Below are 26,124 nucleotides of genomic sequence, written 5' to 3'. Positions count from 1 at the left end.
CAATGTGCTTGGAAAAATCAGGAAAACTGGCTATAGTTACAGCTGGAAATTCATGTACTCTACAAGTGAAAGACTTCCCAATGACATTCCTGGCCACTATCTCTGGCACTATGAAAATGTCTTTAAAGAACATATGAGGAGAAAGACTGAAAAGGAGTCAATGCGGTGAAATTGGAAAATAAAAAATTGGCTGTGGTTACCTCAAGCCGTGTGCTTTACAATTGAAAGATTTCTCAAGGAAATTCCAAGCCATTGCCTACATCAGGAAATGCTCGAAAGACTCTAAATGCAATGAGGGCCCCATAACAGAAAGGTTAACCATTCCAGACCATTTTCTCTTGCTGCTTGAAAGTTAAACAACAAAGTCTTGAAAATTATAGTTGCTTTACTGGGAGACATTGTAAGGAAAAGGTATAACAGGAATAATGTGAGTGCACCTGGTGGTTAGAGATATGACGGGAGCAACCGAGCTGCCAAATAGTACGGATTATCCTTATTTAGTACTGAAAAATGAAAAGAATACTGATGGTTTCATGCAAAATACTGATTTCTTTAGTTTCTGTTTTATGTGTTGTCCATTGTTATTTCTTTGAAATTGCTGATTTCCTCACCAAAATACAGATTTTCACCATGAAAAATAACTGACATGTTCTTGTTCAGGTTGGCACCTCTGGAGCAGAAGCATTTTTAAGTTTCTGGAGTTTGAATTAATGATCCTGGGGAAGATTGAACGAAAGAGAATTGCCAAAATCGAGGAAAGAAGGAAATAAAGCGTGAACCAATTTTTCTGTTTTAATCAAACCGAGTAAAGATAAACTTCAAGATATCCTGGAATAGATTTGTATTGCAAGTTAATCTTGATGTACTGCTGGGTTCGTTGAGATTCCTTCATTATGAAAAATAGATATCAAATATTTGTGGTTACTTTAACTCACAGCCTATACATGGGTCTGAAATTTAAAACTACATGTATTATCATTCATGTGCTAGCACAATGGGCACATGAGCAGTCTTAAAAGCAAACAGTGTCATTGGGCTGTATGGCTTATTCATATCCTGAACGATAGAATAAGGTCATGTTGGGGAATTAGTATTGTAAAGGAACTCTGAACTGAGTTCTAGTCTAACCTTGGTGTGTATCGTCTAGGTTTATATCCAATTAGTGTACAATCAGATATTGCTAATACTCTTGAACACCATTTTGGCTAAACCCACTGGCCCGTATTCTGAAGTCGGGTTTAACTTAAACTCGGGTTTAAAGTAATGGTTTAAATATGGAGAGCCAATTGTTACATAATTCACCAACGGTAGCGATATCATATTTCAGCTCATTTCGCTCTCCAATCATTCATAAATGTCTAGGAAGTATAAATAGATTAGTATCTTCACCATCCATGAATTAGGAAAGAGCATAGCGAACATAAGAAACATACAACGTAATAAAAATTTTGACACTTTTGGCTTCCCATAATTTTAGCACAGAGTTAGACCATGGTCTAAGTTAAACCAGACTTCAGAATACGGGCCACTTGGTCTATTATCAGTTTGGTCTTTGAACTTTGGTCCCACCATCACATGGTATGAATGTCATTTACAGGGATGTGAAATTTCAGCTACTTTTTCTTTTGATTTTCAACCTTAATTTCAGCTTATATTAGTTTTCCTCTTTATGGGAGCTCTTTCAATTTCAGCTTTTTTCAGCTTGAAGAATTTGTGATCACCCAGACTCCTGCATTTATACCTCAATCACATTTGCTCTACGGGGAGTCGAAAACAACCGTTTTAACAGTTTCTGTACCAGCTGCATAGGAGGTTTGAATAAATATGAATAAAAGTTAAAAAACAACTGTTTTTTACTCACCGTACGGCTGCCATAGTGCAAATGGGACTGAGGTATTAGTCTCATAGTCCAATTCCCACTTTGTCTATTATTTTTCACTTTGTCAAATGAAAATTTTGTTAATTTGTTCATTCATCTATTTGCACAGACAAAGTGATGTTATCCCAAGTGGCTTTTAGATGAATTGGTATAGCCTTGACGGAAATTAGACAAAGTGGTTTATAAGTAAATGGCACTTAATCAAGGTATTGATGTAGAACGTTCATTGATCATGTATGTTGAGTGCTCCAGACTTTTCTGTAAACTCCTTGAAATAAGAGATATGATTCAATTTTGTGCAACAAAATTGTTGCAAGGTGTATATATAGCTGTATTGAAATAATCAAGACTTGTAAATAAATTCATATTAAGACAAAACCTGTCTTTTGTATTTCTGTGTGTCAGTGTGTGTGTGTGTTGGGTACTTGGTTGATTGTTCCTCTAAAGGGGAGTTTTAACTGGAGATTGTTTTGATTTGAAATCAAGTGTTTTTAGACTTAAAATAAAATTGAGGAAGCTTAGTAAAGAGAATACGACAGCCGAAAAAGAAGTAGATATTAGAGTGAATGAATGAGTGAGAGAGACAAATAGCGAGCGAGTGCATGAGTGAGAGAAAGAGCGAGTGAGTGAATGGGTGGGTGAGTGAATGAGTGGGTGAGTGAGTGAGTGGGTGAGTGAGTGGGTGGGTGGGTGTGTGAGTGAGTGGGTGGGTGGGTGGGTGAGTGTGTGGGTGGGTGGGTGAGTGAGTGAAGGGTGAGTGAGTGGGTGGGTGGGTGAGTGAGTGGATGGGTGAGTGGGTGGGTGAGTGAGTGGGTGGGTGGGTGAGTGTGTGGGTGGGTGGGTGGGTGAGTGTGTGGGTGGATGGGTGGGTGAGTGAGTGAGTGAGTGAGTGAGTGGGTGGGTGAGTGAGTGAGTGGATGGGTGAGTGAGGGAGTAGGTGGGTGAGTGAGTGAGTGGGTGAGTAAGTGAGTAGTGAGTGAAAAAGAAGACTGGAATGAAAAAAATAGCAAAATGATGAGAATGATGTACATGATACATGAGAGAAAACAAGCATCAAGAAAACTAGTATGGCTAAAAAAATCAACAAGAGACATTTAATGTACATATAGGGAATAAACATAAAAACATGGGTGGAATTGAAATTAAATGAAAGAAAATATAAAGTGGGAGAATTTCTCGAAACTATAATAAAAGAAATACAATAAACTCCCTACAACCCAAATGGATGCTATTGCCTAAGTGAAAATTAAAAAGAGGCTCCAAAACAAGGCCACAATATTGAATAGTACTTAATTCCCCCGCCTCCGATACGGTCATTCCTAGTTTCTTTAATGAATGAACGATGCAATATATTTCGGTGGATATATTTCGTTATCAGACGATTGATGCAGTCATTCATGTCGGCATTTATGTATGATTACGACCGTTGATTAGGGGAGAGATCTGCATTTATGTATGATTACGACCGTTGTATGAGAAACTGTGCTGTTTATTGTCACTAGATGGCGCTTCAACCTATGGTCTAGTGGCTCTCGTCGACCATGAGCGCATGCCATATGCTAGACAGCTGAAATCAGCCTGTTTTGGAGGAGGCTAGCCAGGAACGGAACATCAAAATAGTATTAGAATAAATTGTTGTTAAAATGACCCACATACAATTAATTCATCTTATTTTCAAGGATTAGAAGAGAAGCAATCTTGTTTGATAAAGCGTGGACCTATCACAAATAGGTCCATGGATAGAGTAAACTGAGCCGGACGAACAATTTATGGACGTTTAAAAAGTCTTTTAAAGTACTTTCCATTGGGATCCTCAAATTGGCACACGTGCTTCGGAATCGCAAGCGACAACTCTTCTTTTGTTTTGTACACAAATTGTCAGATTTTCCCCAATAATCTTTCAGAAGCATCTTTCCTCCTTCTGAGCATAAAATATGTCATGGGGAAAATATCAAGGTCAGGAGGATGTAATGTGAACCTATTTTTTATGAAGTTTGTTTTAAATTGTTCCTCTCATTTTACTCTATCCAATTAAGATTGCTTCTCTTCTTGTGTTTGGTGGAAAATCTTTAATTTGAACCAGAAGAAAAAAAATCAGAGAGCGGTGTTGGCTCAGTCGGTAAAGCGTCTGCCTGTCGAACCAAAGATCGTGGATTCGAGTCCACCCCGGGAGGATGACTGAAGCCAGTGCGTTGTGTGTAAACGTCTCTCCCATGTTTCATAGATGCAGGCTATGTTACAATGGAAAACACTCCGTCACTCGGATAGGACGTTAAATGGAGGCCCCGTGTAGAGGAGAGTCACCTTTGCACGTTAAGAACCCACTGCTCTATTAGAGTAGGGGGAACCCCGGTGTAGTGGTCCTCCTGCATTCTCCAATCAATTATCAGGAGGAGAGACCTGCGGGTCATAGTCATTCAGTTTGCTTTTCGCCTCCCAGGCACAGGTAACACCAAACAAATAATAATAATAATAATCAAACTAACGAAACATTAAAACTTTCATCATAATTGATGATGTATGGTTATTTCGTCTTTTTTGTGTAACTAACTTGTGTTTATGTGATTTCCAATCACCTAATATTCATTTGTAAATTTTGTGATTTATTCTAATTTGCTATAATAAAAACAGAAATAAAAAAAATGACAGGAAATACCAATGTTATAACAATAAAGTTAATGCATGTCTTCATGAATATGCAACTAAACTGGTTAAAAGACAAGTCCAACCCAACAACAATTTAATTTGAATAAAAAGAGGAGAATCAACAAGTGTGGTACTGAAAATTTCATCAAAACTGGATGTAAAATAAGAAAGTTTTGACATTTTAAAGTTAAGCTAAATTTCACAAAACAGTCATATGTACATCCTGTTCGCTATACATTATGAGGAGACTGATGACGTCATCCATCACTCACGATTTCTCTTGTATTTTATTATATGAAATATTATAATTTTCACCTCATTGTCAAGGGAAAGAAAGATTAATACCTCCCTGAACAAGTGGAATGAATATATATTGGTTCAGTCAAGTTGGTCCTTATTGTAAAATCTGTGAAAAAAATGAAATATTTTGTAATTCAAACAATAGAAAACAAAAGAAATAGTGAGTGAGTGACATCGACCGTCCCATTTGCATTGACACTGAGTTATGCATATCACTGTTTTGTGAAAAAAAATAAGCGATGTTTTAAAATATCAGAATTTTCTTATTTTACATCCGATTTATCAGCGCTATGCTTCTTTTATTTTTCTCTATCGATTCAAATCAACATTTTTTCTGGGCTGGACTTTACCTTTAATGATGTCATGTCCCCATTTCTACTTTGTGCTTAAAATTCACACTTTCTCCTTCAAGCATGTAAATTACAGCATGATTGACTTCTGAGTAACTGTGTAAGATAATATTATTGCTGAAACTTATTTTTTTCCGAGAGACAATTAATGTTTCATGAATTTTGTAATAAATAAGAAAAGGGACACTGCCTTCAGAAGGTACATATTTCCGGGATTGTCAAAATTGTCAGATTTTGATGGAGTATCCAGTATGTTGCTTATTATCCTTAGTATTTTGTTGATACCTCTTTTTGTTTCTCTCCTCTTATTTAAGGGGTTTGGTGTTATTCCTATTTGTTGTACTGTACACCCCCTCTCTTTCTGTCTCTCTCTCTCTCTCTTGCTCTCTTTCTTTGCTGTCTCGACAAAAGTTTCTCCTTTGTATATAAACCCTTTTCCTCATTATTATTATTATTACTATTATTACCTATTATTTTTACTGCGCTTTTCCCATTAGACACAAAGCGCTTACAATGAATTGATAAAATGTAATATATAAAAAAAATTACAAAGTATGAAACAGATGAGTTTTTAATGACTTTTTGAAGATTGCTAATGATGGAGACTGTCTAATTATTAGTGGCAGGCCATTCCAGGATTTTGAAGCCGACACCGTAAAAGTTCCGTCACCAGCTAATGTTTTCCGAGAGATAATTAATGTTTCACGAATCTCTTTTTCATAATCTCTACCTTTTCTTTCCTTTTCATAGCTGTCATTTCATTTTGTATATAAATTCTTACTCTATCTCCATTTTTTTTCATTCACTGGCTCTTTAAATAATTTATTTGTGTAATTCATTCTTTCCTTCTCTTTCCATATGTTCATTTAGTTTTGTAGTCTTATCCAATGTAATATATTGAAATATTATTCAAAATATCTATAGTATAGATAGTGGGGACCTTGTCTTGACAAGCCTATGTTTTTAAAGGTCTCCCTTTTCTCTTAAAATGTAAATTTTGTGTATCTTTTGCGTGCGAAATCCTACTCTTTAATGTAAACATGATTTATGTAACGACTTAAAGCTCGAAGATAGTTTTCGTGAAGGGTTCACAAAATCCAGTTTTATGGGTCATTATTGTTTGAATAAGAAGAACTGATCATAATGCAATATGAGAGTGACAATCTATTTTTTTATCTTTATTTTTAGCTACTATTATTTTTTATGAAAGAAATAAATGAACATTAAATTTTATTTCATATATCTATATACTGTTATTTTCATACTGGTGTACCTCTTTGATCCTACAATATAACATAAGTTATGTTATTCCAAATCCCGGGTTCTGAATGTCTATTGTACTGGACGAATTTTCCGAACAACTATATAGCGTTTAACTTTATTTTACCGTTTATCAATACCCAATGTGTTTTTCCATGAAAGTTGCCTCACTCAAAAGGATAAGTGCCAAATTTCTAAGTCCTCCCCCCCTCCCATCTCTATAAATGTCATGTTCAACTTCCCTTACCTACATGCTTGAACAAATTTATGTATATACAGCCACTGATCTCTCCCCTAACTGGATATGCGGGGAGGGTCCTTTGTTTGAAGCCCGCGAGTTCTATTGTCCGCCATACCAGTTCCCCCAAAAGGAACGCGATCGCTCCATTAGCATGTGCATTGTGAGCGATATGCTAGCTGTCTGCACACTGAAGCACTCATTGCTTTTTATACAAAACTTCATATATTTAAGGTGCCAGAATTCGCAATTTTCTTGAAACCATGGTACTTTCCCAGTATACAATTCGGAAACATAATTTTGAAGGGGTTGGTGTTTTTCTCATCTACGGAAGAATGGATGAAATCCTTGACTTGTCTAGGGGTATTTTGGAGGTTTTCCAGATAACCATCTTAGGATCGATATGGCGAGGACTTTCTAGGTTATGAAGGCTTATAACACTGGGCTTGAACCCCCCTTTAATTTAAGTCTACCCCACCCCCCAAAAAAAAAATCAAACAAGTGTAACACCGAAAAATTCATCGCTTAAGTGAAACTTTAAAAATATAACTTTCATATTTTATTTCTGATTTTGATTAAATTTTGAGCATTATTGTGTGTTTTTCTCTCTATTCAAATAATCATTTCATGAGGTGGACTCGCCCTTTAAAGAACAAGTCCACCCAACAAAAACTTGATTTGAATAAAAAGAAAAAAAATCAACCATGAGCATAACCCTGAAAATTTCATCAAAATCGGATGTAATATGAAAGTTATGGCATTTTAAAGTTTCGCTTCATTTCACAAAACAGTTATATGCACATTTCGGTTGGTATTCCATTATTTCAACATTTTGTGCTTCCGGCAAGGAGGTCCAAAACGTCAAATTCGTAAAAATTGAAATATTGTATAATTCAAACTATAAAACACAAAAGAAATAGTGAGTAAAATCAATGACTCTTTCATTTGGATGTAACTGGCTCGTTCATATCACTATTTTTTTTAAAATATGCGAAACTTTGAAATGTCATAACTTTTTATTTTACATCCGATTTTTATGAAATTTTTAGCATTGTGCTTGTCTGATTTTTCTCTATTGATTCAAATCAACATTTTTCTGAGGTGGACTTGACCTTCTCTCTCTCTTTCCTTCTGTCACAACGATCGACCCTCTTCAATTATCCTCTACCCAGTTTGTTCATATACTGTATAGGCAGCGGAAGCGGGGGGGGGGGGGGGGGTTCCTGGTCCCCTAAATTTTAGGTGGGGGACTGACCCCCCAAAATTTATGTTGACAACTTTTTTTTGTTCTTTTTGCCTGTCAATTGTTTTCCTGCATCCCGTAAATTCAGATGGACCCCCCTAAAATCATTGTGGTCCGCCCTGAAATTCTGGTTGATAACCCTTTTTTGATACTTGTCAGATTATTTCTTTTGTTTTGCATCCCTTCCTAAATATGGGTTGATAACCTTTTTTTTGCTTGTCAGATTATTTTCATTGCGTCACCCCCTAAATTTCTGGTTAATAACCCCCCCCCCTTTTTTTAATTGCTCCACCCCACCGAGACATTTTTTCTTTGAAGACATTCGGCATCTCAAAATAAGTTCTGTGAAATTTCTGAAGTCTGTAAATCCGTCTCTGTAGCTTAATGTCTTTTTTACGTACTTAAAAAAAGAGTTCTTGGAAAAAATAATTCGATCTATTGTTGACAGAGAAATATCACAAATTCACATGCCACAAGTTACATAAGCCCCCTAAAGTCCTAGTCCTATACTGTACATGTACCTATAGCTTGTAAATTTTATTGTCCTTTCACAAATAAAAGATAAATAATTTTCAGAATACCTTGTAGATCCAGTCCTTGTCCCAAAAATCAGTCTATTTCGGTCAGGATCTATGCTTTGCAAAAAATATTTTTGTTTAACTCCTCCGAAACGGCAGATTTTCAGTCTTAACTTAAGTTTCACAATACATGCTATACACGGTCAGTATTTTCGTGTCTCAGTCGTGATATTCTTCTGTCCAAACATGATTGATAAACTCATAAAACTTGGTGACATTTGTGAATATTAATAAACTGAATATTTATTTGAATCATGGTTTGAATTCATCACGCTTCCAGAGAAATCACAACAATCGATAACCCCCCCCCCCCCCCACTACGACGAAGGTCTAATAACGCTTGCGGAGTTTACCCCCCCCCCAAAAAAAAGATAACTTATCGTGACATCAGTGCCGGATCTACGGGAGCGGGGATGTTAGAGGGTTTAGCCACCCCTCCCCCTGGGCTGGCAAGTAAAAAAAAAAAGGGCCAACATTTTGGAGTGAGCCCCAAATTACCTTCGGTTTATTGATTGTATATTCATGTCATTCGTTGCATAGTCATGACGTTATATACGAACAACTGTGTTATAACTGAGATTTGTTCCTTTTCTTTCAATGTGATTTTTTTCTTCTTCATCTCAACGGACCACACGGGTCGTGTGGTCCAGTGGTTAGAGCATTGGACTCATAATCGCAAGGTTGTGAGTTCGAATCCCAACTCTGCCATTGTCTCCACTTTGATAAAAATGCCCGTGAGTGATATATGTCGAATATAACGTCAGCCACTATGATTGAATAACCTAGACGTAAAATGTTAATTTGTTATATTATAGACCAGCTTATAGCATTTACCAGCAAAATGCTGTCATGCCGAGTTCCTACGGGAGTTACCACAAATTAATGGAAACAGAAACCCATCACGGGGAATTTTATTATTTTGTAAACCGTGACTGGGCTGATAAAACCTCGTGTCTAAAAAAAAAAGAGGACAGCTTAGAAAAGACCGTATAGGCAGTCTTATATTGTCTGAAAACAGTCTTAAAAGAAAATCATGCATGGGCCATGATTTGTTTGCTGTATCATTTGATTTCTTATTTCATTACGATTTTTCTCAAACTTTGGTCGTTGTCATTCCGCTTCTACAGTCAACGTATTTCCTTTCTTAATCATAGCATACTACAATCGGGGGATTTTACTCCAATAGATTTTACGGATTACTATCGCCTATTTAATATCTAAAAGGTAATTCGATCATGTAGAGTTAAATTACCTGATTATTTTTTTTCTAATTTCCCTGTTTAGTTCCACTTCTCTATTTTCAAATCATGATGATTTAAGAAAGTCAAGGAAAATTAAGATAAACATCCAATCCGTATTATGAAACTCAATTGTGGTTTCAAAGCTTACAATGTTGAGGCTAATAAGACCGCTTTCATTAAAAAATACAACATACACGGAAATAGCAGTTCGAAACCTGTCACAATTCCAAAACCAAAACAAACAAACGACGAAATTGCGAAAATAATGGGCCAACATGCCAAAATTTCGCTTGCTACAGTCGCAAAAGAAAATCGCGGAAATAATAAAGCCTATGTATCTTATCAATCATAAATCACTTCATAAAGGCTTTGCTCAACATAATTACTACAAAACACGTCAACTATTTCACGTAGCTGATGATCTCATCATGCTCATGGTATGTATCCGTTTGCACCAAAATGCCCATTTCGACATGATATACATAATATGTGCCCATTTTTGGTTTTGCCCCCTAACGAAAATACGTTTCGCCATCTTTGCCTAATGGTATCAGTTTTAAAACTCCCAGATTTTAAGGTGTAAAATGAAACTGTAATTTATTTCTCCTGAGTTTAATTATACCTGACTCTTTACCTGGTTTTGATAGTTCGTTTTGTCGATGGCGGCGAAATTCTGTTTTCGAATAATTCTGTACTGGATAAAAGAGTACGAAGTTTTTTTTCTCCATTTGTAGCGATTATTAGAATTCGAAAACAGAATTTCTCCTCTGTCTAAAGAACATTATTATTTTCCATCCGAGTATTCTTGGCATTCGAACAAATGACATTTTCATTTAATTTGAAGTAAAACTAATTTTACTATTAAAGCATTGGAATTAGTCCCATATATAGTTTTGAATATAATTGTACGAGTTTGCTGAAAGATAATTGAACACTTAATAATATTATTATTATTCGAGCATCACTTGAGGATTTGGATTAAAAGAAAACACTTCTTAATTGAGGGGGGGAACCTGGGCCTTCATTATCGATTGAACCCCTTTTTTTGCTTTTCAAATTTATCGGCACCAATTTTTATCTTCATCTTGTAGTGACCCCCTTTTTTTGTTTTTTCTTTACGTCAGCACCCCTAGTCCAAAAATCATTCCCACGGCCCTGGGAGGGGGGGGGGGGGTAGAAAGAACAAAAACCCTGCGCATATCTTAATGCCATATTAATGGTAAAAAGACATAGAATTTCATGCAAATATATTTGCTTTAAAATTTCAGATTAGGTTAAAAGCTACCAATTTCGGATGAACCGGTAAGGGATCAAGGATTTCTTAATGATGAGGGTGGGGTGACTGTGGATCCCCCTCATTTCCATTTCAATTTATGATCTATATGATTATACTGTTGTGGTTTTTTTTACGAAGTAAGAATGCCCTTCTGTAAAATTGTATTTGATTTGGATTGTTTTATATTACTTTGTATTATGTTTTGAATGGAAATGAAATAAAAAGAATTGAAAAAGAATTGACTGTTTCCCCTACTTGTAAAGGGAGGGGTGGGGTGAGATAAAATAACATTTACATGGGGAAACGGGTTGAGAATCTAGGGGTCGCACCCCCCGATACCATTACCATATAGTATAGGCCTGTCCTCGGTGGTACCTCCAACCATCAAACCAATTTGGACCCCAAATAGTTTCAGGGGGTAGGGGTGAAGAAAGTATACACTTTGCCCTCATGTGCAAAGTTTGCAAGTAAGGGCAAAGTGAACCCCCCTCGATCTTAACTCCGGCTTGCAAGTGTATAGATAATGTCCGTTGCGGACTGCTTAGTAATATTCGTCGAATATGTTCCAAGGAGTGGACTTAAAAATCGTCCGTCAACTGTTTTTATTTTACTTGTGTCAACATGTATGAAATTTCGATTATTAACATGGACACATTTTTAAATGGCCCTATAGTTCCTTGTCTTGATAAAGTTGGCATCACTTGAAATAATTTATTACGGCGGTAGTGTTGCGTTTCCTTATCTCATTATCTCACATTGTTTATGCGTTACTTTTTTTCTAGAAATGCCAAATTGTGTGGATAGTTTGAAGCGAAAACAACAAATAATAGGCGGCGGCGATGTGCGAAATTTTCAAGAAAGTTTGCAAGTGCCCCACCCCTTTCTAAAATCCGACAGAGGCCTCGAGATGGCGCTAGTTTACAAGGTCCCTTTTCGCTGTTACTCTCCCTATTGTATTTCAAGGCTTACAGTTCAATAGAGATTGCGCCCTATTCCCGTTAATCGCAGCGAATGAAAGCCCGCTATGGCAAAACTGTGTTGAAATTTTACCACTCAATTTTGTACGCCCAATGCGAGACGCCGTGTGTTGCATGCATTGCAATGTTGGATAGTTATTTTTAATTTGTTTCCGTGATTATTTGATAAGGATAGTTTGCTGACAGTTCGGATTATAAGTACTGGCAGTTCTTATGAGGTAAGTGAAATTATTTAAATTTAGTTTTTGTTCATTGGAAGAATGAAATTCACCTGAATAGGAAGTTGGTTCTCGATCATGTCGATCTCTCTTCTCGCAGTCGCACTGTGTCTTTACTTTTTTAGTACCGGTACGGTACCGTACTGTCTCAGTCTCGATCGACACCTCACCTGAAATCGAGAGAGATTGAGAGTTGACTTCTCAAACTCATCTGATTGTGTTTGCGAGTGTGCCGATGTTTTTCATGTGAGATTGATAATCATGGTAATATCAAACAATTAAGAAATACCAGGAATACATGTCCAGTTGACAAGCCGTGCGTTTAACTATTTTGTTTGAACTGTTTCACAGCATGTTGATGTTCAGCTGACCTGGCCTGGTAGTAACTCAGTCAGACTCAGAGTCCGCGCCCGGGTGTGCAAAAAATGAAATGCAAGTTGAAGTGGACGGTGGTGTACGTGTATCAGTTGCGTGTGGATGTCGTCTACACTCTAGAGTATTTAGAACATGACAATGTATGTCAGACTTGTGCAAATGTGCATTTTTGGAATTATGATTTTGCTAATTTTGTCCACTCAGAATTTATTCACTTTGCCGAACAATGTCAATGTTCATTGTTTGAGCTTAAAAGCTCGAGGAGCTGTGCCACCTAATGAGTGTTTTTAAACTTCTATGGCATTGAATCATCATCTTCTGTCTCACCATCATCATCTTCACTCACTTCAGCATCATCACCATCACTACATCATACATGTATCATCATCACCATCTTCAGCATCATCGTCATCATCATCATTATCATCACCATCTCCATCATCATCATCACTATCATCAGTATCATCTCCATCATCATCATCATCATCCTACATGTATCATCATCATCATCAGTATCCTCTCACCATCATCACCATCATCATCATCACTACATGTATCATCATCATCATCATCATCTTCATCCGATTTTGATGAGATTTTCAGCATTATGTTAGTTTGGTTTTTCTCTTTTTATTTAAATCAACATTTTTCTGGGGTGGCTGGACCTTTAAAATCAACTAGAAGTCAACTTTAAAGGACAAGTCCACCCCAACAAAAACTTGATTTGAATAAAAAGAGAAAAAATCAACAAGCATTACACTGAAAATTTCATCAAAATCGGATGTAAAATAAGAAAGTTATGACATTTTAAAGTTACGCTTCATTTCACAAATCAGTTATATGCACATCTCGGTAGGTATGCAAATGAGGGAACTGATGACATCACTCACTCACTATTTCTTTTGTATTTTATTATATGAAATACGAAATATTTTGATTTTCTCGTCATTGTCATGTGAAGTGAAGTCTCGTTCTTTCCTGAACACGTGAAATTCCATTATTTTTACATTTTGTGCTTCAGGCAAGGAGGTCCTAATCATCAAATTCGTAAAAATTGAAATATTGTATAATTCAAAAAATAAAAACAAAAGAAATACTGAGTGAGTGACATCATCGACTCTCTCATTTGGATGTAACTGGCTCGTTCATATAACTATTTTGTTAAAAATAAGCGAATATTTGAAATGTCATAACTATCTTATTTTACATCCGATTTTGATGAAATTTTCAGCATTTTGCTTGTCTGATTTTTCTCTATTGAGTCAAATCAACATTTTGCTGGGGTGGACTTGACACAAAACTCTCTGTAGGTGTGTACGTACATGTACATGTGCATATTGTATGTGATCACTTTTATAATGAACATATATTCACAGTGGAGTCATGTGTAGTCTACACTCTGCAAAAACAGACCCTTACTATCAATTACTGTAAAATCGGTCTTTGATAATAGATTTCTTGAATAAACTTTTGATATCTGGGCCCCGTCTTACAAAGAGTTGTGATTGATTCGATCAACCGCAACTCGGTAATTCCATGTCAATTCACCCAACGAGTTAAATCGCACCGTCTCAGAATTCGTTCATTTTTGGTATATAGGGAGTTTGACATGGCCCATGTCCACATATTTTTTTTTAGCGCAATCGGATGCACGGTTTTCCCGTTATGACACGCCCAATTTTGTTGATTTGGCCGAAAATGGGCGTGGCCGCCAAGTTTTAAGCGACCATAGCTCGGTAACTGATGGACCAAAATCAGTAAAAAAAGGTATCAGTGGATAGAAAATTGAATGAACTATCTGAAAAATGTGATATCTTTTATGTAGGGGTAATATAATGAGTGATGACCTTTTGACCTTTGCATTGACCTTGAATTTGACCCCCGGGGTCACACTATTTTTAGTCAATATTTTTATATCTGAATTCCTAACATTATTTTTACACAATATCAAAAAATTGGAAGTGTATTATTTTTTCTCTGTCTTAAAACCACTCTCAAAATATGCTTTCTTACTGCAAAAATTCTCATTACAGTCCCACACATATCTATTTGTGCTGGGTCAGTGAACGTGCATTCAATACTTGTGATGCAATAAGGGATGGATGCACTCTTTTACTGAAGCTGTACAATTCATGTCTTTCCACTGTTCTTAAACATATAGTTTATGTCCAGCCAAACTCAGTAAACAGTAATAACATGTTTTATCATGGAGGAATAGTTCCCTGCCCATAATTACCATATGAGGCAGATACATGTATGACCCACTGTAATTTCTTTGTAATGTAAACAAATTTTCACTGTGTGGGTTTCATGTACTGGATTGTTCCCAAAGTGTACAATGTATACAAATTGATCCATTGAGCTGAGCCCCTCCCCCCCCCCCACCAAAAAGGCATTTCATAAATTGTAATGTATGTAGAATTACATGTAACCAGATTCACTGATAAGATAAGACACTTGTTCCTGCTGAACCAGCTCTTTCCTCAACTTACAGCAGTTTATTTGTTTTTTGCTTTTTTTTTGCTTGGACACTTGCCTAGATATCTTATGCTATAGATGTACCATTTCATGAGTGACTATTCAGATAGCACATGTTTTGTACGTAATTTGTCCAACTTATCGAGGGAACACATTGGTTAGTGATCAGAAGTTAGACGGGGGGGGGGGGGGGGGGGGGGACTTCCATTGACAAGTAGATAACATGCGCAACCAAAAAACGTAAAAAAATATAGATCTCTTTTTCAAGATATTGCATGTTACTTACATGAGTAATAAGGGTGTCAAAAACACTTAAATAACGAAAACAGGGTACATGTATTTATTTCGCTAGGAAAGCTACGTGTTTACAGTCCAATTTGCGAGGGTATAAAACATTATAATAGTTAAAATGATTAACCCTGGATTAGTACGGTAGATGAGATCTCCAAAGAGTTTGGAGACTATCCTGTCAAATTTATGCATCCTCATGGGCTAGCAAAGGAAGATATGTGTTGGGTCGGAGAAGAAAACATTGTGCTAGATTAATGCTCTGTCTTTTCATCATCATCTCAGAAATATGTCATCTCAGAAACTTATATTGCAAAAATATACCCACATTGGACACATTCTCTTGAGCTCTGATCAGTACAAGATTGGTCCTGGGGTAGGGGGGGGGGGCAGTCAAATGTAGCACTGTACAGTTACACACGCGAGGCCAAATTATTTCCAAACACCACCTAAACGAGTTTTTCTCTGTGTGCAAAATAACCCCGTAAACAAGTTTTTCACGGGCTTTATTTACTATTTACACTTTTGGCCCCTAAACAAGTCGTCGCCAGAATATGACCTCGGGGAAAAAAAACATACCCTAAACACGTTTGGCCAGTCTAATAACAAAGCTTTGGGAAAATAATACCCTAAATGCGCTTCACCCTGCAATTGACCATTGACCAGTCTTTCAAAACTACCCCTTTTTTTAAAATTGGTGTTTTTGACATCCTTAACGAGTGCATGCGTGGCTTGCATCCAAAACTGTAAAACCACACCTTTAAATGCATTTTTTTGTCACACGTGTGTACAGCAATATATTTGACTGCCCCCCGGAAGATTGGTAAAATGTATTAAGGTAGTGTAATTCATGTTTCTCATGGACCTACCTCATAATGCTGATTTGCAGGCATGCACATCATTACATACAAGTTTTGAGATACTTCGTATCAACATACATTATGTGTATTCACTATACAATACAGAAATTAGTATGTGTGGGACTGTAGTAAAAATATTTGCAAAAAGTATGCCTTCTTCGAGAGAAGTTGGAACAAAAACAAAAAATAATACACCTCCAGTTTTTTAATATTATATAGAAATAATGTAAGGTATTCATATATTGAAATATTTACTCAAAATAGTGTGACCCCGGGGGTCAAATTCAAGGTCAATGCAAAGGTCAAAAGGTCATCACTCATTATATTGCCCCTACATAAAAAATAACACATTTTTCATATAGTTCATTCAATTTCCTATCCAATGATACCATTTTTACTGATTTTGGTGCATCGGTTACCGAGCCACGGTCATTTAAAACTTGGCGGCCGCGCCCATTTTCGGTCAAATCACCGAAATTGGGCGTGTCATAACGGGAAAACCGTGCATCCGATTGCGCTAAAAAAAAATATGTGGACATGGGCCATGTCAAACTCCCTATATACCAAAAATGAACGAATTCTGAGATGGTGCGATTTAATTTTAATTTATTTTTGGGTGATTTGACACGGAATGACCCAACTATGGAAAGCCAGCTATTAAAGTCAACAAATAAAATGCATGTTTGCTCAAAACTTTTTCTAGATATGAATGTATATCCATAAATTAATTGATTTCTTGACAATTTGGTGTGTTCCCCTTTGTTTACAAAGGACATTTTGCAAAGAAGAAAAAAAATGACACTGATCTGGATTTCCATACAGTTACGATTAATTGGATCAATTGTAACTCTTTGTAAGACGGGGTCCTGGTATACCAATTTTAGACCTGGCTTTAAGGCAACATGTACAGTACACAATCCCCATTCAAGTCCAGTAATTTTGAAAATTCTGACCACTGTAATATGTTTCAGCAAACTAGGGTTTGTGCCTGTAGACTAGTTCGGTCATCCACTATTCAGCTGTCGTACTGTCTGCTCAGATGGTGTGTTAGGCTCATTAGAAGGAACAGATAAACATTCCAACCTATTAAACAGGGCCTGATTGCACCAAGATAAAATCATGTTCTCAGATTCTACATGTATGGCAAGTTCCCCCAAGTCTGCGCAGTCCCCCTTGTCTTTGCACACACGTATCTGCGCAATTCTAGTAAAATGAAATACGCAACAAACACAAACTTTACATTATAAGCACCACATAGACAGATATTCATGAAAAAATCTGACTGTAAATGATGGAAAAATAATGAATTTTGGGCATTTCATGTGACGGCCTCAAAATGCAGCCTTTCTCATCAAAATACTGAATTGTGTGCAAAGTGAATGGGTGCACAGATATGGGGTACCATTTTTTTTTCAATCTGAAAATGACTGCCCAAGGTTTTTTCAAAGAAAATCCTATATATTTTTTTCAAATTTTAATGAGATACATGTATTTGGTAAACTTGCTCATGATAATATAGTAAGGAACATTAATAACAGAAAGATTTTGTGAAATAAAAAGAAGTTCATGTTAAATCTTAACTCAAGGTGTGCAGACTTGGGGACCACCATCATACATGTACAATGTATGTTGAAGGGAAAAAAAATCATGGGGGCTGGGGGGGGGGGCGATTCAGACCCTGAAAGTGGTCCAAAGATCCCTGGAAAAGAATAAAAAAAGGGAACTACTTGTACACCCTGTAGAAATTTCCATGCATTGCAATGTTAAAAGCTTATGCAATGTTGCAAATTGAGGCAGGACACATTAGTTGTGTAAAGTAGTCCCTTGATAAAAAATATCATTATTTGGCTGCTACATAAAGTACATCCTGTTCTCAGTACACTTTTTCTTGAACAAAGACCCTGTTCTCATTACATTTTCTAAAACTACTTCTGCATGTACATGTTGATGTAGTTTACTGGAAACCTGTTCAGGAAAACAGTTTGGAAGATCGCTTTGCTAGCGTTCCTATTTGATCACCCGAAAGTGGTTTTCGAAAACCATTTCAATGTAAACTGATCATGTTGCTATGGGAATGCTCTCAGTGGGGTGACATGTTTCATGCAAAATTTGAAACTGCAGCATTGGCATTCTACATGCAGTGTGTGGAGTAGTGTGTTCAAAATGTGCAAAGATCGCTTCCTGAAGAACTGCTGTGTTTTCATTTATGCTAAAATCAGTTTAACAAGGCAAAGCGATCTTCAAAACTACATAGCGAGGTGGTTTTCTGAACCGGTTTGGAAAATCCCTTCAAAGACCGCTTCTACCATTCTCATTGCACGTTAAACTAGTTTCCACTAAACTAGTTTCCAGTTTTAGGACAGTAGTGAGAACATTGTCTTTATACAGTGCGTCCCAAAAAAAACTATACACTTTTGAAATGGCTGCCAAATAAGAAACGTAGCACTTTGGGGGAAAAGACTTATAGATATGGAAAGCCAATAAAGTCAACTTTCAAATGACACCAAAAAGTTGGAAAATTATTCATGCTTGAGCGAGCACTGCCCACTGAAACAGAGGGTATGCAAATTAGGGTGGGCTGGAATTAGCCTTCAAATTTCTTTCAGATTTTTTGTTTGGTACTTGCAAAGTTGAAGGTTATTTGGTGAGTTAAAGATCAGATGTTATCAGTTTGTTGTTTGTGAAAATTCATACGTTATTAAATTGAAATTTAATGCATGAGTGATCATGAATTGCAATTTTTAGTGCAGCTTTATCATGTGGATCATGTGGATCTTAACAATGTGTTCATGACACTGGGTCATGACAGTCAGGAGAAGAGGGGGTAATATGACTTAGGTAGGTGAAGTAAGTTGATGGGCTTATAAAAGGTCAACAGAACATTTAGCAACCCCTCCCTCCATCTCTACCCCCTCCCCCCACTTCTCTCCTCCTGGGAGACTAAGCTTGGCTAGGCTGGGCAGGAATTAGCCATACAGTTTTTTGAGAGGTTAGTCCTTTTGAACTTACAAAGCTAAGGGTGTTCTGCTATTCATGAGTGGGATTAGTTTTGGTTTTAATAGGCAAATTTCATGAATTTCTCAATTGAAATGTACTGCATGAGTGAACAGGAATTGCAATTTTAGTGTAGCATATTCATCTTGTGGACATCAGAAGTGTGTTCATGAGAGTCAGAGTAATGTGATGGTACATGTACCTGTTACAAGCAAGAGGTCGAGGTATGCTAAGACTTGGTTAAAAGGGCATTCCTCTTCATTTTGTCCTTTTACAAATTAAAATTCATAGGTACCCTCCCCTCTTCACCTCCATTTTCCAGCCCCCCCCTCTCTCTCTGTCTCATCTCCTGGATTGTAGCCTTTTCAAAACTTAACTGCCAAGTGACCGGTGGCTGATGGTCAGTTTGAATGATTACCAAAAAAATTTAATGATTATAATGATTAATGAAATAATTTATTGGAAAAAAATGAATGTTTTATTGATCACATTGCACATTGAATGAGTTAATGTACTGATAAATAATTGTTGATTGAATGATTGATAGGAAAAAGTTGATGCCCTAATTCAGAATTAATCATTAAACCAACATTCTGCTCTGGACTTCACGCGTACATAATAGCCATCAGTCTCTCAACAGGAGGGGAGGGTGGGAAAGAGGGAGGGGGTGGGGCTGAATGTTCTGTTGACCCTTATTCCATCAACCTACTTCTCCCACTTAAGCCCTATCTCACCCCCTATTCTCCCGACTGGCCGACTCCCATGAACACATTGCTGAGATCGCCATGATAAAGTTGAAATGCTGCCCCAAAAGAGATCCAAATGATAAAGCTGAAATGCTGCTCCAAAAGTGTAATTTGTGTTCACTCATGCATAAAAGTTCAATTTAATAACTTAAAAAAATTTGCTTAAGCTATCAAAACTGATCAAGGCTGATCATTAATTTATCACAACGCCCTTAACTTTGCAAGTTCGAAATGATTTGCCTCTCAACAACTGAAATAAATTGGAAGGCTAATTCCAGCCCACCCTAATTTTCATACCCTTTGTTTCAGTGGGCAGTGCTCGCTCAAGCATTAATATTTTTCCAACTTTTTGGTGTCATTTGAAAGTTGACTTCATTGGCTTTCCATATATGAGAGTCTTTTTCCCCAAAGTGCTAGATTTTTTATTTGGCGGCCATTTCAAAAGTGTATAGTTTTTTTTTGGGACGCGCTGTAGTTTCCAATAAAAACAGATTTCCAGTAAAATGATTTTAGTACTGTAACGAGAACGAGGTACATGTAGAAATAGAAGGAAAGGTGAACTGTTCTTCAAAAAGGTCTAGCATAGAGCAAATCTCCTACAGGTACATGTAGGCCCATTTGTTTTGGGAGTCTTAAAGGTCAAGTTCACCAAAACAAAAGTTGATTTGAATTTTGAATGAAGAGAGAGATAGAGAGAGAGGAAAATGCACATGTTTGTAAGGCTGATAATTTCTTCAAATCGGATGTGAGAAAGTTATTACTTTAAAAATGTTGCTTTATTTCACACAACAGTTAAATATATTATGCACATACTGGTGTACATGTATGCAAGTGACCCACTCCCATTCTCTATTTGAATATAAAATATTTATAAATCACGTTTTAAACAAAGTTTTATTCATCCCTGAACATCTGGCATTACCATTGATTGATTTAACATTTTGTGGTTCAATCAAGAGACTAACCAAGTACATGTATTTTCAAATCTGTAAAATTCAAATATTGTTAATTCAAAGTTAAAAAAAAAATATTGAGTGAGTGACATCATTGGCTTTCAGGATTTGCAATTTTGCATCATCAAGTTGTGCATTTTACCATTTTGTGAAAAGAAAAACAAGCAAAATTGTAAAATGTTAACATAAAATCTTCATCCCATTTTGATGAAATTTTATTCCTATTTTGATTTGTATTTTTCAGGATTTAAATCAACTTCTATTTTCTTGGGTGGATTTGTTTAAAGCTTTTGAGAGCTTGAGCTGTAGGGTGTTTAAAAAGTGAAACTGTACATGTATGTTCATTGTATGTTATACACACACTGTACGTTGTACATTGCATTTGTAAATGTGCATGTACAAGCGGTGGATGTTACAATTGTACATCCACTGATGAAATAGTTTATTGTACAGGTATCATTCATTTTCATTCTATTTCACCTCTTTTATTTACTGTGGATGTGTACTTATCATTGGTCCTATCATTAGTGCTGTTGTCGATAGGCCTCATATCGACATTGATGTCGACATACGAAGGATTTTCAATGTTTCCGACATGTCGACATGCACGCACCCACATCGACATGCAAACATAAAATAAAAAGGGGTCTAGCCGAAAGTCACGAGTATAAAGCTTAGCTGAAAAGTTGGAATCTTTTATCCACAGTAAGTGGCGCGATTAAAAGGTTTATTCAGCAATAAAGCGGCACATTAAATGAAAAAAGAATACCTGCGAGCTGCGCGGCAGCAAAAATACGTCAGTGCCTGAGCTGAGTCGAGTGTGGGCCGGCCTGCCCGATCGAGCTGCCGCGCCCCTCGACGATCGCGAGCGTAGCGTAGCCGTAGTACTAGTAGCATTCACGGTATACCCATCCATATGTACCCATCACTATTCACCGTGCTTGATAATACGTTGCTCCTCAATGCATTACTTTTCACATAAACGTTTTTGTCAAAGTTGTGACCGCCGCAATTGAGCGCTTAATTCAAATCACGAAGTCACAGAAAACTTCCTTCGTTTGGAGATCGTTGCACGGATCGCCGCGGAATTGATACTGAAATTATCGGTCGATTTTTATTATTTTTTACTGTCAATTTGAGGAGCTTGCGTTTGCAGCACATGTGTACCAGCGTATAATACGCAATGATCACTATTGTAATTGGTGATTCTCAAATCGGCTCCGAGTGTTATTGCGCAATGCTTTCGAGACCGGATCGTGGTACAAAACTTGATTCTCCAGAAAAAGATGTGGATTAAATCGGTGATTTTGAAAGTGAATTCACTCTAGCTTAGTGAAAATATGTTTTCCCGAACTGAGCCTGTATTAATGTATATAGATCTAGATCTAGTGTGGGGATATTCTTCGTGTCAAGGTGAATACGTTTGATTGAGAGTGTTATGTTCCACGATCGAATGATTTTTTTTGTTAGGGAGCCTAGGCTAAATTACGGTCCCTTTTTCATGTCGACATTGTCGATGTCGGGATTAATTTTTAAGCGACATGTCGACATGGATTTTTGTTCCCGACAACAGCACTACATATCATCATCATCATCCTCATCAACTTCATCATCATCATCTTCATCATCATCTTCATCATCATCATCATCAATTCAAATCATTATCATCGCCATCATCATTATCATCATCATCATCAATACAAATCATCAACATCATCATCATCACCATCATCATTATCATCATCCTCATCAACATCATCGTCATCGCTATCATCATCATCACCATCACCATCACCACCACCACCAATACCGTCATCAGCATTACCATTTTAACCCCCACTACCACAAAAGGGTATTTGCAAGGACGTGTACATGTACATGTACTTGTATCTTCCACATATGGGTATAAAATAAAAGTCTAATAGTGGAAACATCATCGTCATCATCGCTATCATCAATGATCATCACCACCAATACCATCATCATCATTTATCATTTTTACCCCCATTACCAAAAAAGGGTCTATGCAAGAACGTGTACTTGTATCTTCCACATACACATGTATTGGTATTAGAAGTATAGTCTGATCAGGGAAGTGTTATGTAGAAGGAAATGAAACTCGAAAAGTTCCCTTTGTAGCATGCGCGGAGCCGATGTTATTCTCCATAATTGTCTTAATCTCAAAGCTCGTAAAATGATCCCCTCCGGTCGGTCGTAAAGTCCGCTCACGGTCGCGACAGCTGGGGGAAGAACAGGACCCGCGCAGTGCAATATGGGATAGGCTTATGTGCTAAGATGGACGCCAAACATAAACACAGTGACATTGACGATATTCTCGACGAAGAATTGCTGTTGGAGCCCTCCGTTTGGGAAGTCAGCGACTTGGGGTCCATCGTTTGTACATGTGACATTCCGTCTACAGAAAATTTAATTCAATGTCGCGGACCAAGCTGTCCAATTGCTTGGTTTCACCGGCAATGTGTCGGACTCGGAGTAGACTTAACCAAGCCAGGTGTAGATCTAGCCTCATCGTCGACTGACTCGCCGGCCGAGAGTCACGGGGATCAGGTAGTAGGAGAAGAATGTACAAGAAGGTAGCTGTGCAGCCTGAGCCGCACGCAAAATACGGTAGTTCCCATCGAAACTGAACTTAAAATGAAACTTCCCAAAGCCCACCAAACACAGCATTTAATGATTTAATAATGGAACATAAACTGAAATATATAAATCATGGTCATTTCCATGCAATCCTTTACCATTATTCAGCTGCACGAAAGTCGCTTCCCAGGGGGGGGCACTTCCATTCACGAGTGGATACCATGCGCGACCATGGGGTCTCGAAAAGCACCCTAAACACGTAATTTCCATCTTCTGAAAATGCACCCCTTAACAAGTATTGGCGTGTGAAACCCTACCCTTAACAAGTATTGGAAACAAAACGATACTCTTGGCAAATATTCCCTGAAATGAACCCCTAAACAAGTACAGGAATGTTTTATTGTTAGGGTCCTTCGGTCGTCGGCTTAACCTTATTTGGTTTAGTATACGACCCCACCTTCTACACCTCGCGCAAATCGGACTCTAAAAACTTTTGGGGCAAAAAGGACATCCTTTTTAAAACATTTTAATTTTGTTTTATAATCCCCGCAAATTCGACCCTAAACACGTAATTTTCCTAGCGAAATAGATACCCTTTTTTCATTATTTTCGTGTTTTTGACACCCTTATCACGTTACGTACGTAACGTGCCCTATCGTGAAAAAGACATCCTTTTTACGTGTTTTTTTTGGTCGCGCATGGTATCCACTCGCCAATGTAAGTGCCCCCCCCCCGGGAGTCGCTTTCCATGCACGCTTGGCGCTCGAATCAAGTCGATCGTCGGCCAAACTGGAGATTTCAACCAACTTTGAAGGACCATAACTTTTAGGCACGCGAGAACACGCCAATGAGACAACTACTATCAGAAAGATTTTTTATTCCTCTTCAATTACATATAACAGAAGATTAGCCAAGATTAGCGGGTCATACAATGAAATCTATATATCATATTATATACAAAAATGTAAACAAATAGATAACAAACCTTGTTACTCCGGTATACGAAGGGTGAATTTGATGAATGAAATACCGGCTGAATCGTTAGAATACACTGGGTGCGAATGTGATAACTGCGCATGTCTCCAGCAATCAACAGGGTAGTGCGCAGCCAAAACGTGTACATATAACTTTTCACTCTGAACTCTGCTATTCAGAAATCATGTAAATGACGTCATGTTAGCGGCTCCGAGGTAGTGAGATCAAAAGACGAAGTCGTTTGGCTAGGAGAGCAGAGATTAGAGAGCGAGGCAGGGAAAGCGATAAAAGTAAGCCTTAGTTGCGTAATCATCGCGGCCTCCGGGGGTAATTTGGGGGCTGGTGAGAGAGTTATCAGCAATTATCAACAGGGTGTCCCCTCTCAATTTCACTTCGGATTTATCTGAAGGGGGCAATAAAATCTTACTTTTCGAGTTTCATTTCCTTCTACATAACACTTCCCTGGTCTGATAGTGAAGACTAGCTGTACATATTAATGGTGGCTGGTAGTGACAGCCAGGCATCAAGTAAAAGCCTGTATGATCAAGTCTAAAACATGCATGTGGCCTGAAACACCTGTAGACCTGTTCATCTTGCACTCAAGGGGATTTCCCTGGTGAGGAACCATCCGCATTCCATGTTCCTTTCATGCTAAACATTTCCCCCAAAACAATGTCTCAGATATCAGGAACGATTCTGCTGAAAGGAGATGGACGGGCCAACAAAACCCCACAGCTATTTTGAACTGCACCTGGGGCCTGTTTCATATTATAAAGGACTTGCAACTGTTGTAACTTTGCCATAGTGGCAACTACATGTACAGTTGGTAACAGGGCTTAGCAGCCTATCAGAATCAAGGTTTCCATGGTAGTTGCCATAATGGCAAAGTTACAACAGTTGCAAGTCCTTTTAATATGAAATGGGCCCCAGCTGAAGTCCCAAACTACATGTACATGTACTCGACTCATAGGCCCGAATTCACAAAGGTGGTTTTTGTCTCACCTGCGAAGCAGAGTGAGACTATAGGCGCTGCTTTTACGACAGCGGCGACGGCGGCGGCGTCAACATCAAATCTTAACCTGAGGTTAAGTTTTTGAAATGACATCATAACTTAGAAAGTATATGGACCTAGTTCATGAAACTTGGCCATAAGGTTAATCAAGTATTACTGAACATCCTATTAAAGTTTCATGTCACATGACCAAGGTCAAAGGTCATTTAGGGTCAATGAACTTAGACCATGTTGGAGGAATCAACATTGAAATCTTAACCTGAGGTTAAGTTTTTGAAATGTCATCATAACTTAGAAAATATATGGACCTAGTTCATTAAACTTGGACATATGAGTAATCAAATATCACTGAACATCCTGTGCGCATTTCAGGTCACATGACCAAGGTCAAAGGTCAATGAACTTTGGCCGAATTGGGTGTATCAGTTGAATTACCATCAAAACTTTGAAAGTTTATGGATCTGATTCATTAAACTTGTACATAAGAGTAATCAAGTATCACTGAACATCCTGTGCGAGTTTCAGGTCACATGATCAAGGTCAAAGGTCATGTAAGGTCAATGAACTTTGGCCATGTTGGGGTTTTTTGTTGAATAACCATCATATCTCTGTAAGTCTATTGGTCTAGTTCATAAAAAG

The 26,124-nt window shown here is 37.5% G+C and overlaps 1 protein-coding gene across 13 annotated transcripts in view; it reads left to right on the top strand.

Moving 5' to 3' along the window:
• The first annotated feature begins 12,040 nt into the window (after positions 1-12,040).
• The window catches only part of LOC121417020 (rho GTPase-activating protein 35-like), a 155,492-nt gene continuing 141,408 nt past the window's right edge, over positions 12,041-26,124 (top strand). For 8 of the 13 annotated variants that reach the window (XM_041610572.1, XM_041610559.1, XM_041610566.1 and 5 more), the window contains exon 1: positions 12,041-12,206. The gene's annotated coding sequence lies outside the window, so the exon portion shown is untranslated. The remainder of the gene's footprint in view (positions 12,207-26,124) is intronic. The other 5 variants (XM_041610571.1, XM_041610570.1, XM_041610569.1 and 2 more) reach the window with 1 other exon arrangement.

This window comes from Lytechinus variegatus, chromosome 6 (assembly GCF_018143015.1).
Source record: "Lytechinus variegatus isolate NC3 chromosome 6, Lvar_3.0, whole genome shotgun sequence".
Lineage (NCBI taxonomy): Eukaryota > Metazoa > Echinodermata > Echinoidea > Temnopleuroida > Toxopneustidae > Lytechinus > Lytechinus variegatus.
Note: the sequence above shows the minus strand (reverse complement) of the source record. Positions and strands in the feature narration are given on the sequence as shown.